Source organism: Cupressus sempervirens, chromosome 6 (assembly GCF_028749045.1).
Source record: "Cupressus sempervirens isolate cs-2001-9-10 chromosome 6, ASM2874904v1, whole genome shotgun sequence".
NCBI classification, from domain to species: domain Eukaryota; kingdom Viridiplantae; phylum Streptophyta; class Pinopsida; order Cupressales; family Cupressaceae; genus Cupressus; species Cupressus sempervirens.
In genome coordinates, this window is record NC_143123.1 from 178103550 (window position 1) to 178119147 (window position 15598).

At 32.6% G+C, this 15598-nt stretch overlaps 1 long non-coding RNA gene across 1 annotated transcript; it reads right to left on the bottom strand.

The window, feature by feature from the left end:
- Positions 1-3601: 3601 nt before the first annotated feature.
- Positions 3602-10904, bottom strand: LOC149551828 (uncharacterized). The gene is made up of 4 exons (XR_016352815.1): positions 10726-10904; positions 10569-10639; positions 9859-9949; positions 3602-4025 (listed from the first exon to the last, which is right to left on the bottom strand). It is a non-coding gene; the product is annotated as an uncharacterized LOC149551828 (long non-coding RNA).
- Between the last annotated feature and the right edge of the window lie 4694 nt (positions 10905-15598).

Sequence of the window (15598 nt, forward strand, 5' to 3'; positions counted from 1 at the left end):
ATTCACATAAAGGAGCTACATGTGCATGGAATAAAGAATGTGAGAAAATATTGAATCAGATTAAGGAATATTTGGCTAATCCTCTTTTCTTGATGCTTCCTATTATTGGGAAACCCCTCATTCTATATATTTCAACTACGATAATGTCCTTGGGGTCATTACTAGCATAACAAGATGAAAGTGGAAATGAAAGAGCTATCTACTATAGTAGAAAAATATTTTTAGCTTATGAGATCAACTATAATAACATTGAAAAATCTTGCCTTGTAGTAGTGGTTGCATCTCAAAAACATAGACACTATATGCATGTGCATATACACAACTTGTGGCTAAAATTGATCAATGGAAATACCTATTAACTAAAGCTACACTTACTAGTTGATTAGCTAAATGCATGATGATATTGTCAGAATTTGACATTGAGTATGCCAATCATAAGGCTATCAAGGGACAAGCTATTGTTGATCAGTTAGCCTATTTTCCTCTACAAGACAATGTGACTATGTATATTGATTTTCTTGATCCATCCATTATGCACATGATTGAACATGCTTGGAAAACATTCTTTGATGGTTCTTATACACAACATGGTTCAAGTGTTGCAGTCATATTCATTAAGCCTTAAGGATATACTATCCCTAAAGCATACAAGTAGTTTCTTTCTTTCAGTAATAATATTGTTGAATATGAGGCTTTAACAAATGACATTAAACTCACTATTGAATGGAGGATAACTGAATTGGATGTCTTTGGGGATTCTCAAATTTTCATCAATTAGGAAACTAATTATTATCAAACCAAGGATGAGGAATTAATACTAGGTACAAAATATGATTGATGATCTCAAAAACTATTTCACTTTTGTGACATTCCAACAAAATTTTAGAGATGAGAACAAAGTTGTGGCTATAGTTACTTCCATCCTAAAGTTTCAAGAACATGAGTCTATATATGAATTCCTGGTGGAAGATCTATGTTTCTTTACATATAAATCCCCTAATAACCATGTCATTTACACCATTTTTGGTCATGATTTCTCTTGCTATGCTAAAATATATTCCTACCTACATGATCATAGCATCCCTAATAAACTTACTCATAACAAAAACATGTCAACTCATCTGTAATGTCTCTTATTATAAGTTATCATTGATGATGACTTATTTAGGAGAGGTATAAATGGAATTCTTCTTATATGTTTAGAGAGAGAATAATTTGAATATGTGTTTGTTGAATTCCATGAGGGTGTATGTGGGTCTCACTCTATGGTCTTGTGCTAGCCTGAAAGCTACTTAGGGATGGTTAATAGTGGTCTACTTTTCAAACGAATGTCATTAGATATGCTAAATATTGTAAGAAGTGTCAAATACACAACAACTTGATACATGCTTCAGGTAGGGAGCTCATTCCCTCTATCACACATTGGCCTTTTTAGTAATGGGCCTTTGATCTAGTAGGTCAAATACATCCCAACTCATCAGAAGGACACAAATTCATCATCATATTCACTGAGTATTTCACTAAGTGGGTTGAAGTTGTACCTCTTTCTACTACTACGGGAAAACAAGTGTCTATGTTTATCTTGGACTGTATCATAAATCAATACAATATTCCATTCTCTATCATTATTGATAATGGAGGAAACATCAAGAATAAGGATTTGAAACAATTGTGTAATAGATTTAATAACAAAAAATATTAGTCATCCATGTATTATCCTCAAGGAAATGGACAAGCTAAAGCATCAAATAAGACCATTATGAAGATCTTGTAAAAAATCATTAGTAATTCATCTAGAGATTGACCTCTCAAACTCAATCCTACTATATGGGATTATAGAAAAATCATATGCGCACTAGTAGGAGCTACTTCTTTTTCCATATTCTATGGGGCTGAAGTTTTCTTACCTATTGAGATTGAGAAACCATCACTTAGAGTCTCCCTAAAAGGTCTTGTGAAAGATAACTTGACTATCACATATTACACATCCAAGAAGTTGAGCTACTAGATGAATGTAGACAAGCCACATTCAATCACACTAGATTTTATCAAAAAGGAATTTCAAAAATCTATAACAAGAAGGTATGTCATAGAGATTTTGAGGTTGGTGATCTGGTTTTGAGAGAGAATCTCAAGAATCAACAAAATCATGAACATAAATGAATGTTTGAACCTAATAGGTTGGGTCCTTACATCATTACATCTTTCTTTGGATATGGTACATATAAGCTCTCAATACTAGAGGGTGGATAGCTCCTTGAGCCTATCAACACTCTCCATCTAAAGACATTCTATGAAAGATTATCTATGTATCCCAAGTTCCTATACATAGCATATATGATCTTGAAAAAATCATAAAATATCTTTAAAAAATGACCATCTTAGAGAAAACCTAGCAAACAAACAATTTGATATTTCTCCAAAAAAAAAAATTGTCAAAAAATCCAAAGTTATAAGAAGTTCCAAGAAAAAATATCCTCCCAGGTGATGAATTCCTAGAAACTAGAGCTACTTGAGACCTTTGTACTTTCATCTACCAACTTGTGGCTTTGGCCATGAACCCCTTACCTTCTATCATGCACACATTTCTCCTTGTTCTATAATTGGTCTTTTTCTATGACTAGGGAGCATGTCTTGTGTTATCTTTAGTCTCTAGGACAAACTGGGGTTTCTCAAAACCACCACAATAGTGTTTCTTAATACTACCTTATCTTGACATTGAGTTTTTCTATACACTTATCAAGTAGTTTACCTTGAACCAATACCTTGTTAGAAGTCTAGGTTGTGCGAGCTTTCTCATTTCCAGGAAATTATCTTTTACGGTGCTTTTAAATTGAAATGATTGAGCTATGATTAATACTATTTTATTTGTATATTGTCCTCCATTATTGGGTTTTTCTAATGTTCCCTCCATCTCTCTAATATGTCACTCGATTAGAGAATTGGGGTCATGGGGTATATTTTCTTTATCTTTTGCCTGTGGGTGTGGTTTTGATGATAAGTGTCTCCTCTTGATTGGGACACTGCATATACCTTAACCTAATTCATTTGAATACTTAGGTGATTTAGAATTATGTCCTTGATTGTTACTATTGTCAATCAATATTTTGCCTTTAGTAAGATGAAATATCTAGCTATCCTGTTGAAATATGAAAACTCTCGCAGGTGGTGGGTTGTCCTAAAATGAGAGATGAATCTCCAAATCTGGCTAGTTCCTAAATAGTGATCACCTAAAAACTTAATTGTATGCAAGAAAAGGGATGAAAAGTGAATGAAAATAATAAATACTAAGCCTAAATGAGGTGATACACCAATTATTTGTATGTAACTTCAATTTAATCAACAAAAATTACCCACAATATGAATGATTCACAATACCCAAACAAGCATGCAATTACAAAAGTATTTCTATGCAAGGATCCATAATATTTTTCTTTGAAAGGAAAACCTAGGCTTTATCAGTTTTCTATAAAAGAATAAGGACACACAAAAAAACCTGAAATTAAAAATATCGAGATTCTAACATGTAATAAGGAATATAGCTTGAATGAAGGATGAATACAACATAAAACAAAAGAACCCACAATATTGCACAAGAATCAATGAGAAGGAACCGTTGAATCTATATAATCAATGCTGAAAAAATATCTACTAAAAAGTGCTCCTACAATCAACTCAAAAATTTGCAATGTGCAAAAAATCTGAGCAAGAAAGAAGAGTCCTCATAATGAGGTGAAAATACAATAAATAGGGCTCAAAACCCTAGCTTGAATTTGAGAAAAAATGCATGAAAAATAAGGCTCAAAACTGCTCCAATCTATGAAGAAACCCATCAAATCTTCCCTCAAGTACCTGTTCAGCTGATAGTTAACTGACATTTGCCTCCAACTTCTCAAAAGTCCATGCAAAACCCTAGCTCGGATCTCAAATTCAACCCAAAATATAGCATGTCAAACTCCTCAAAAACATGTGAAAACTGCATTAAATGGCATCCCAAAGTGATCTGCATGTATAACTGGCCTCATCTGCTCAATCACTCACCAAAAATAACACTTAAGTGCTTAATAAGTGCATGAGAAAATCAAACTACCCTTTAATTTAAAAATACCTCCCCATGACATGTAGTTAACTTAAACAATCTATCTTGGCTGAAAATGGAACTCCTTGCTAAAATGCAAGTCACTTTAAGTCTCCAAAAATAGTTGTGACTTAGTTGATCATATCTCTCTCATCTTGCATTTCAAAATAATTAATAAATATCAAATGCTTTATAAATCTAGCACTTAGATAAAATCAATTTTACAATCATATTATTCAAAGAATTTTTTATATTTTTATATTAATCAATATTAATTTAATTAATATATATTAAATAATGATGTGTTATTTAATCTATATTAAATGTATTATTATAAAGAACAAATATTGATAAATTAAAAAACAATAATGAAAGTTATATATCATTTGCATATTTTAATATGATAAAATCATATTAATAGAAGTCCAATTAATAGGGAAAGTAAAAAAAAATCACTCCTCTCATACATGGACCCGATAGCTGGGCTCCAAATATGTAAGAGTGAAAAACTTAGAAACAAAGCAATATTCATTTTTGCAATCTTGCCACTTCTGGAGACCTCTGTATACTCAACCATATGCTGGGGTTTGGGATGAGAACTTGGAGATTTTTCCCTTATTTTGGAGGCTTTAAAATAGGGGAGATGACTCAAAACTCGAGCATGTATGAATAGTTGTGATGGTTGTTAACAACATTTGATTCAATAATAATATCAATATGAGTCTATTGATTGATCAAGAAGATATAGATTTTTAGCCATTTATTTGTTTGTATTTATATGAAATGAAATCATTAAAAATTTATGATGCATAGATCATTAAATTACTCAAATTCAAACAATTTTTGGACAAGGTACATTGTTTGTTTACTTCATATTAAACAATATAAAGACTTTGTTTGCATAAATCAAATTACACTTTACTCAATATAAAGAAAGAGTACAAAATATTGTATATAAAATTGTATACTTATTGCTAAATAGTTGTCCAAACACATGGACAAGACATAAAACATTATCTATTCTAGAAGTAATAACAACTGTAGACCCGTTCAACTTCCAATGCCATTACAATACAAATAAAGAAACATTTTTGCTATCACTCATCCAATCTGTCATAATTTTTTATAATAAATGTTGAACTTAGAGTATTTGACAAGCAAGATTGGAGACCTTGACAACCCCATCTAAGTACTTGCATCATAAATACAGAGATGTCTAAGCTCACAAAACCATTCAAATCAAACAATATTTCATAATAAATGTTGAACTTGAGAGTCTGCGAGAAACATAATTGGAGTGTTTGACAAGCCAAATGGAGTACCTTCATCATAACTATGGAGTGGTTTGAACTCACCAATCCATTCAAATCAAACAATTAATGCAAAACAACTCACTATTTGCTCCTTGGACCACTTCAACATTTATCAGCCAATGAAAACTCAGAGTTTCAAAGCCACGGATCAGCCAATTTTGAACATCTAAATCTAATCGCACACTTTTAAGGGAAAGCCAACAAAATACCAATTTGAAATTCAAATTGTTGGAGGGAGAATTTATCTATTAATATGATATAATATGAAAGAATCCTTTTACAATTCCAATTACATTCTCTGTGAGCACAAAATACTGGCATTGATATTATCTATGTGAGCACAAAATACCGGGGACTGCATAGAAGAGAATATTAGATTACTAAGGATATCAGAAGGCTTAATCCAAGTATTTTTCCATAAAGGTCTATCATCTTTCTGTTATAATCCTTGTAAGACACTCACAATGTAAAATCTATCATAATTCATACTCCTATGATGGTATTTCAATTATTGTTAGTATAACATGTTGTTTGTGGGGAAAAAAATCAATAAGAGCATTTTATTCTTATTGCTGCTATAAATGATGCTTCTAGCAATTTTGTCTGAAAAGAATAACAACAAAATGCTATTATTGTTGCAATGTTTTGTCTCCCAAGAATAACAACATACTAAGATGAATGTTCCATTATTTGCGTTGATATTATTGATCTTGTTTTTATTTTAATTTGAAACTGTTTGTATTACTAATTTATTTGTATCCCAAGTTGATATTACTTATCTTGTTTGCATTTTAATTTGAAACTATCTATATTACTAATTTATTTGTATTCCAAGTTAAGAATGGTTCTGATTACATTTAATTGTAGGAAAGATACCAAAGTTTTGATTGCATTTTATGTAGCTTAACATTTAGGACTGAACTTCTCTATTCAAAATTGTTTTATGCAGGTTAACATTTGATGTTTCTTTGTTTAGACATTATGACAGAAAGAAAGAGAAGAAGAAAAAGAACAATCTGAAAATTAAGAACTCGTTATCCATGTGGTGTTAAGTTGCATGTGCTTGAGTCTGATGATGGTGACAATTTAGCTAGCCCTACTGTTGATAGCAAAGATTGCAATCTTGCTACCAATTCAACCAACCCCACTCCTGATAATATAGATTGCAATCTTAGAGACAATGTTGATGTTGTTGCAAAACCTTCTGAAGATAACAAAAAAAAGAAAATGTTCCATGGAAATCAGTGGACAGAGGAGGAGATGGAAGGTGCCATTCAAGATGTTGAAGACAATTCTTTTTCCATAAGAGGAGCAGCTAAAAAGTGGGGGATTCCTGCTAGTAGCTTAACATATTGGCTATCAGGACTCACGACAACAAAAATAAAGGGACCACCAAAAATTCTGTCTTTGGAAGAAGAGATGGAGGTTGTCCAGTGGTGTAAAGATTTAGCTCATCTTGGTTGTGGATTGGAGGTAATTCAGCTCAAATCACATGTGGCTCATATTTTTCAAACAAGGCCAAATCCATTCAAGAATGGCTTACTAGGGACGTCATGGTGGGTGGGATTCTACAAACGCCATCCAGATTTGACAATAAGGACTACAGAGGGTCTAGAAAGGGATAAAGTAGTGATGCTATGACCAAGTATTGTTGCAGATTTTTATGATAATTTAACACATTTGTATAATGGTAATCACTATGAACCAACTCACATATGGAACTATGATGAAATAGGGGTCCAAGTAGGCAGAAATTGTGGGATGTGGGTGATTGCAAAGATGGGTTGTAAAAAGGTGCCCCAAGTCTTATCTAAAAGTCATGAATGGATAACTATACTGTGTTGTGTAAATGCAGTTGGTCACAACATACCAAGCTTCTATCTTTTCAAAGCAAAAAGAACACTTAAGAATTACATTGTTAAATGTGAACCAGGAGCTTGCATGGCAACACAACCACATGCTTGGATGATAAAAGAGTTATTCTTAAGTTAGTTGCATCATTTTTCTAGGTTTGTACCAGGTGGTTCTTCATCCAAAAATAGGCATCTCCTCATATTTGATGGGCATGGAAGCCATATTTCTTTTTGCAACAATTCAAGAGACAAGATCTCTAGGCATAGATCTTATTACATTGCCTGCTCACACTAGTCATAAACTACAACCATTATATGTAAGTGTTTTTCTCCATTTAAGCCATATTTCAAATCTGAAATGTCAAAATGGATGGCTAAACATCCACATATAGAGATAAGGAGAACAAAATTGGTAGAACTTGCAAGCAAAGCTTTCAAACTTGCCCTTGTATCTAACAACATAAAGGCTGGTTTTCGAAGGACTGGAATTTGGCCTTTGGATAGAGATGCACTTTGTAATGACATGAAACCAAGTGATGCATTCAATGTAGAAGATGAAAATGATGCTACAGGCATTGCAAGCATCTCAAGGTTAGCTAGTTATGAAGATGATGCTATTGAACAATGTTTGGCACATATGAAAAAAGAATATACAAATGATATAAATGAAAATAGAAATTCACCAACAGATGATGTGTCTTCACCAACACATGTCATCCAAACACAATATGAAAGTGACTTGCATGATGAAATGGCTTTGCCAACACAATTTGATGCACCTAACTGGGTTAAAGAAGGAGCAAAGGACTTGGGAGTGCAGAATGATTTCCAAAATGAAGATGTTTCATTAAGCATGTTGTCTCCACCTCCATTGCCAACATCAGAAGTGATTCATTATTATGCAAAAACAATAGATTGGGACACTTCAAATTTGGAACATATTGTAGATCAGGATGGCCAAGTGCAACATACTCTGCAATAAATACATCTGCAGCTTTTGAGATAGAAGATGAACAATGTTATGTAGTAAGGGATCATTACAATTTTTTTTTAAGCTACCAATTGAGAGGATTATAAAGAGATCCATTCCTTTTGATAATACTACTCTTAGACTAGGTAGGAGATCCCAAATACTGACATCTAATGAGTACATAATATTGCTACAGTAGCAAGAAGCAAAGAAGGTTGAACTTGAAGAGTTAAAAGAAAGGAAGAAAAAACAATTGGAAGAAAAGAAGATTAATCAAATTGAGATTAGAAAAAGGAAACATGAGTAGAAGCTTGAAAGACAAATAATAAAAGAGAGGAAGCAAGAGGAGAGGGAGAAACAACAAAAGGAGAAAGATTTGAAAAAGAAAGAAAGACAAGAATGTAGAAAAGGTAAGATATCAATCAAGTAGATGAACACAGGACATGGACTTGGAATTGTTGAAGCTGTTGTTGGAGAGGGGAGTAATTTGATAATGCCTTTGCCTAAACATCGTCTAATTGTAAGAGACATGTTGGATAGTATACCCCAGGAGAGTAATCCATTAACACCTTTGCTTGAACAACATCAATTTGTAAGTCTCCACAGTACTCCCACAACCCCCCTACCTAAACATCATCAAATTTTGAGAGATATGTACAAAAATTCGACCCCTACCTATGCTACCCTTTAGAAAATCCAAGCTACTACTAGCCACAGTCCCCCTCACTCTCCAATCAAATGACTCAAATTTGTTGGATTGTTAGATGAAATTATATTTGGCCATACAGCTCCTATTACCCCATAGGTTGACTACTACAGTGCAAACAATCCTATAACAAATAGTCTTGTGGAGGGACCTAAACTTTTCCCTAAGTTTATGTTGAACTAAATATTTTCCTTATCCTATTAGTTATCTAATCTTTCTTAGACCATGCTAATTTTCCAAATCCACAAGCTAGTGATTTTGTAATATCAATGGTTGACTTATCTACTACAAACAATCATATAACAGGTAGTACTGTGAAGGTGGCAGAACCCTTCCTCGACTTTATGGCAAGCTGATTATTATATAATTACAATAGCTGATAAATTTGTAATTCCAATAGCTGACCATGCTGATTTTCCAATTCCAATAGCTGGTCATTTTGTAATATCAATGTGTAGAGATATATGAATATGGATATTGTTATTTAAATGTTATTCTAGATATAAATGTGAAGAATTATATATTGCATACTATGCTTGCACTGAGTCAAATTTTTAATTTTTCTAGATGTCACTTGAATTTTGTATTTTAATTTCTGCTATACAAATTTATAGCTATACATATGTATACTGCATACACACAAACACATATACATACATACATACATACATACATATATATACATACATACATACATAGATATATATACACACACACACTTGTGTGTGTGTGTGTATATGAATATATACATAATATAATATCAATGTCTTCCGACATACTCTGTTACATTTTTTCCAGCACAAACTCTGCTGCATTTTTTCCAAAAACTTTGTACATAAACAAATGCATACCACAAACTATCTACATCAGAATTAAAAATAAATTGTTTGAAAAAAATGGATAGCTCATTGCCTAATAAGGTCCAAGAAAGACCTTACCTGATCAAGATTTGGCAAATCCCCTGAACTAATGTTGTGTCGAGAAACACATTTGCAAAAAAAAATTTCTCCTTTAAACCTCAACCAAAACCTACAAACATTATCCATCAAGATATTTTAAGGAATGTTAATAGCTCCAATCCTTGAACAATAGGTAAAAGTACATATTTCTTTCTATTTTCTTAGCCACCAGTAATCTTGCTTATCTGTAGCTAAACTTCTCACAATGTCCAAAGCCCTACTGCAAAACTAATCCAAATGAACTCCTTGAAAAGCATGGGAAAATTATGTTAGTAGCTCTGATTTTCCTCAAATAAACTCTCCAGTACAAACAAAGAAACCCCCTCTCAAATTTGAAGTGTAAATTTAAACCCTCTTGAAGATGAGGTTTCCTATTTTTAACTTCAAAGATAAATCAAAGCATTTACCCAAAACAAAAAGAACTAAAGAAGTAATCTTTACCAATTCTAAAACATAAATTTGAAAGACTATGGTATTTGAAATCCTTGACTTCCCAAATGGAGGCCCTACAGATGGGATCAGATCATAGAATGAGTAAGTGCCCTTGGCGAGAATCAAAGCAGTAGAGGGTTTTGATAGAGAAGACGCTTTGTGACTCCGACCAAGACAAGGAAGGAATTTCAATGCCATAAAATTTGACTGCGCAAGGAGTATTTGAAACCAAACCCTCAACAATTTTTAATGCATACCAATAGCATCCGAGATCTGTCGATGCGAAGGGCTGAAGGGCGACTTGACAGGAGCGACGATGAGGGGTCCCCTGTGATTCATGTGCGAGCAAAGTGTTAGCACAATATATACGCCAGGAATGCATGAGTGTTGGTAGATATAAATGCTACTAAAAACCTTTGCCACATTTTGAAAAACAAATGCATCTTCCACATTCACTCTAGGCATCGAACGACTCATCCACATGCATCTTCCACATTCACTTGCGAGGCCATCAAAAGACTCATGGCAGTGGCCGACCCATAAGGCATCGCTCGAAAATGATGAGTGCCTGTAAAAAACATTGCTTTTGGTAAAAAGATGTTAGGGTTAGGTCCACCGCCATAAAGAATTAGGTTTAATGTAATTATTTATTAGTTTAAAAAAAATAATTTATTATATTATTTTTTTAATAAGTAGATAGGTTGTGATTAAATAAAGCATATAATCATATAAATATTAATGTTCTAATTTACTTTTAATGAATATTAGATGTTCATATTAAACTTATATATAAAAAATATAGCATGAGAAAATCTACAAGTATTGGGGCAAAGAAATCTAAATATCGGGGGTGAGAATTGACTACGATAGGTAGGGGGTTCAAAAAATGAGATTATGAACACTTTTTAGTACGATGCATACAAATGATACCAATTTTGATGGAAATGAGTTGAAACCCTACCTATAAGTAATTAACCAGCTGATGAAGATGTTAAAAAAAATCAACCATTTTTTAAATTGTTACGATAGATTTCGAGAGTGTTGAAGTTAGGGTGCACGACTACCCGATCCTCTCCCCTAACCTTCTATTCCTATTACCTCATGCTATTGATTGTAGAAGCTTCTGATGATAAAAAAAAGGTATTGTTTCACGCTTTTGATTATCTATAATGCTTTCTCTTTCTAGCTGAACTCATGGACCTCTATAGGTCTTGACCCAATAAGGGTTCCTTTAATTTTTTTAAAAAGAAAATCTGATTTCAAGATCTGGGTATGGTTTATAACATTGCAAAGCTTTATCTGTTGATTTTGCTTGGCCTTCAGTGCTATGATACATTATGATTCTTTGATTATTTCATTATTGTAAGATTATGAGATTCTTACTCTTTGTTGGGCACTTTGAAAGCCATTATATAATTATCATTTGTGTATTCTGACGTTAATCTGCAAGAAAAACTAAAGACTCTTTATTATTGAAAGATTGGTGTCATTTTTCTCTTGGTAATGATATGCTGAACGTGGATCTTTTCCTCATAATATGATGAATGCATTTATGTTGATATAATTAAATTTCTATAGCAAGCTCTGTTAGGGCTGAAAATATATTATTTGGCTTTGTGATATCTAATTAATGAATGTACACCGATCTTGTAGCTTGTAATCATATACTTGTAGCAATGTGTCATTGTATATTTAAAACAAGAGAACTTGGATATTTATTGACATGGATGTACATTAGTTATCATAGTTATACCCAACATCACTATGAGTTCTTTGCTGTAACCTGCATCCTCTTTAATACCCAAAGTAGTGATATAGTTTACAAACACTTCCATTGCTATAGGATTTTCATTAACCTAATTCAAACATATTGGTAAAACCAATGTTACAAATATAAATCCATATCTCCATCAATACAACTTAGATTTGAACAAAATTTAATGGGTTTTTGCATTTTGATTGTGGCTAATTCCAATTAAAATTTTAGAAAATCCCAGATCATAGATATGGAGAAAATACAAAAATACAACCACCTGTCATTTCTCATCACCAAAATTGGCATTTTTCTTTGTGTTGAACTGAGGTTGAAGTTCTCCATTTTATTTTTTCATAAAAAAATTAATTTGATCTTTTTGGGTATCTGTTTTAAAGTGGTATTCATTCTTGGACCTCATGAAATTTTCTTTTAATTTTGAATGATATTGTTGCTTGGTATGGTATTACTTCACTTCCAACTCTTACCATCATGAATATCAAACATGAATATGTTCTTATTGTTGAGAATGTTTATGTTCAAGTAGGACTGGTCTTTCATTTCATGTGCATGTATATTGTAGCTAAAACCTTATACTTTAGAATCTAGACCTATCTAGATAGAAAATATTTGTAGTTCGCTTTCCTCTTATACTCATATATATGTTGTTCTCCTTTGAAATAATGGATTGTCTTTGAACAAAGTGGTTGTAAAGATTGAGTAAACTATGACCAACAAATAAAGACTCCCTTCATAAATATAATGCTTTGCTTATGAGATCTTCTTCTTATGAACTAATATGCTTCTGATCATTCTTTATATGAATATTCATGTAGAATGTGATCCTCTTCTTAAAATATGATACTTCCATGTTTTGCATATACTGGCCCAAAGTATTATTGTCCATCTCTTTTTAAATATATGTTGCAACACTTTTCCATGAATTGCATGAATGTTATGTTCTATCATTTGAAAATATGAATATCATTGTATCTCCTTACTTTTGATTCCCCATGCTTTCATCATTATAAGTGTGAAGCTTTTATATGACCCTTTGAAACCTTCATATGTACAAATGTCCTTGTGAATATGTTGATGCTTCTCTCCTAAAATCAAAAAATCTTTCTTGATTGTGAAATTGTAGTCTTTTGTCCATGTTGGATATTTCTCTTGATATTGATCCTAATTCCTTCTCAACCTTGTTTGAAAAATGTAGTATGCTAGAAGGTTTAATAGTTGTGATGCTACATCCCTTCAACAACATTGTGTCCAATTATGTGTCTTCAATCTTTGCATGAAAGGTTTCATACCTGAACTTTTGTATTTCCCTTTGACAATCTCCTCATATCTTCAATCAGCTATTTTGGTTCAACCAAAAGGTCCCATACATGTAATAAATGAATGGCCCCTCAACAGTCTCCCCAAAATATTTTTGCATCTACATGATTCAGTATAAAGGCTTCATGCATGTAACTTATGCATGATTCTTCAACAACCTCAACTCTTCATACTTGTAGCTGCACATGAAGAAAACATATTAGTATAAAACCTGTTATGAATTCTCTTTTAGTCTTCTTCTTGCCTTTTATACTTGTCCCTTTCTAATTTATTTTCATCTAATGTGTATATATTGCTTGATTATATAGAATTGGTTAGAAATGGTTTAAGTGTATATTCCTAAGCTCAATTATTCATATGACTGACCCATTTTTCTTTGTTGTTTGCACAAGTGGTTGAAAAGATGCAATGACCCTTGGACTTCATCAATTTCTTCAAGTTCACCAACTGCCATCAGGCAATGATAGAAAACACTCTACTCCATTTCTTATTTGGTTCTCCATATTTGAACAATATATACATGTCTTCTATATTGAACTTTGAACATTCTAAAAATGTTACAAAAGAAATTCTAAGTTCATCAAAGTATTTCTATTTTGAAAGCTATCACAACTTGTGTGGATTGAATACAATGTACTTTCTTCTTGATATAATAAATGAATGTTTTGCACATGGCTTTTTTGATTTAGCTTTGTAAACTTTGAGCCTTCTAAATACTTTTAAATTAACAATGTTCACAACCATTTAATAATTCAACTCAACATGCAACTATGATTTGTTAATCTGTTTACTTAACCAACAGTGATGTATGAAATCATTTTGAACTTATTTTCACATAGGTAATCAAATTTGGATGACTTTAGTAAAAAAATTCATATATAGTGAAAATAATTAACAGTTGCATCATGTTTGTCCTAGCAAGACTGTGCTTATGGTCATCTTAGCATCTATGTCTCGATGCTAGCATAGTCTTGCCAGATTAACTAGGAATCTAACTACAAGTCATATTGACTTCTATTAATTTGATGCATAGGTTAGGTTTCTACATCCTATCCAATATGGATCATATTCATATCTTCATAGTTTTTCTTGCACTAGTGATGGTTGTATGATCTTGTAATATCTCTTAATAAGGATTGACAATAAAAATAAGGACCTAACTAAAGACCCTTTCACTTTGCATTTTCATCCTAGTTTGTATATTAGGCTTTGCATTTTGCATTTGAGTGAGAAAAGTGTTGGTCCTAACTTGTACTGAGAGGGGGGTGAATCAATACCATCTTCTAAATCAGTTAAAGTTTTCACCTCTTTAAATATACTAAGTAACAACCACTTGAGAGATAACACTATTATGAATATAGTAAAGTAAAAGCATACAAACTCATTTACAAAAGAAATCATCAATTAACAAAAAAAAAATTGTACGTGGAAAGCCTCAATGAGAGGATGAAAACCTTGTTAAAGGATTTAATACTCCTAAGAGGCAACCGGTTAAAGGATTTAACATATGCTAGGAGTTTACAACTTGATTACAATGGTTCAAGAGAAATTAAATGTTATCTAAACATATAACATTTTTCTTCTTAGTAGATATCTAGTGAATACCTTTGTGATGTCACGATCTCCCTTTGTTTGATAGGTTTCCTTAGTGATCTCCTCTATATCACTCTACCTTTCTCTCTTTTGCTTTCCTCACAATATGCTTGACTACCTCTAGTCAGGTGTGGGTCTTCATTCTTTAGCTCTAGATATTTCTTATATAGAACCCTTCCTTTCTTAGTTCCCTTCGTAAACACTTCATTCTCCCCTTCACGACACACCTTTTGAATGTGCAAAGTCTCCCTTTTTATCTATGGACATCAAAGCCCATGAATAATATTCCTTGACTGGTTTCCAATCAATGATAACATACTTGTGCCAACTGTGCCATCTTAAAATGGATGCGCTTGCACTTTAAGACCTTTTAGCACCCTTTCTGTAATTATTTTCTCAGACCATAGATGTACTTGTTCTTGATGTCTCTTTTTCTTCTCTTCCCTTCCATTTCATACTTCTTCTTCTTCTCATGCCTTCTAACATGGTCTTCTAGGTGTTATTTTGTCACCTTTTTTACCATATCTCCTAATTGGTAAGTTATCCTATAGTTTCACATCCTACACCCCCTTCTAAACTTTTGTGAGGCATGCATGTCCCTTC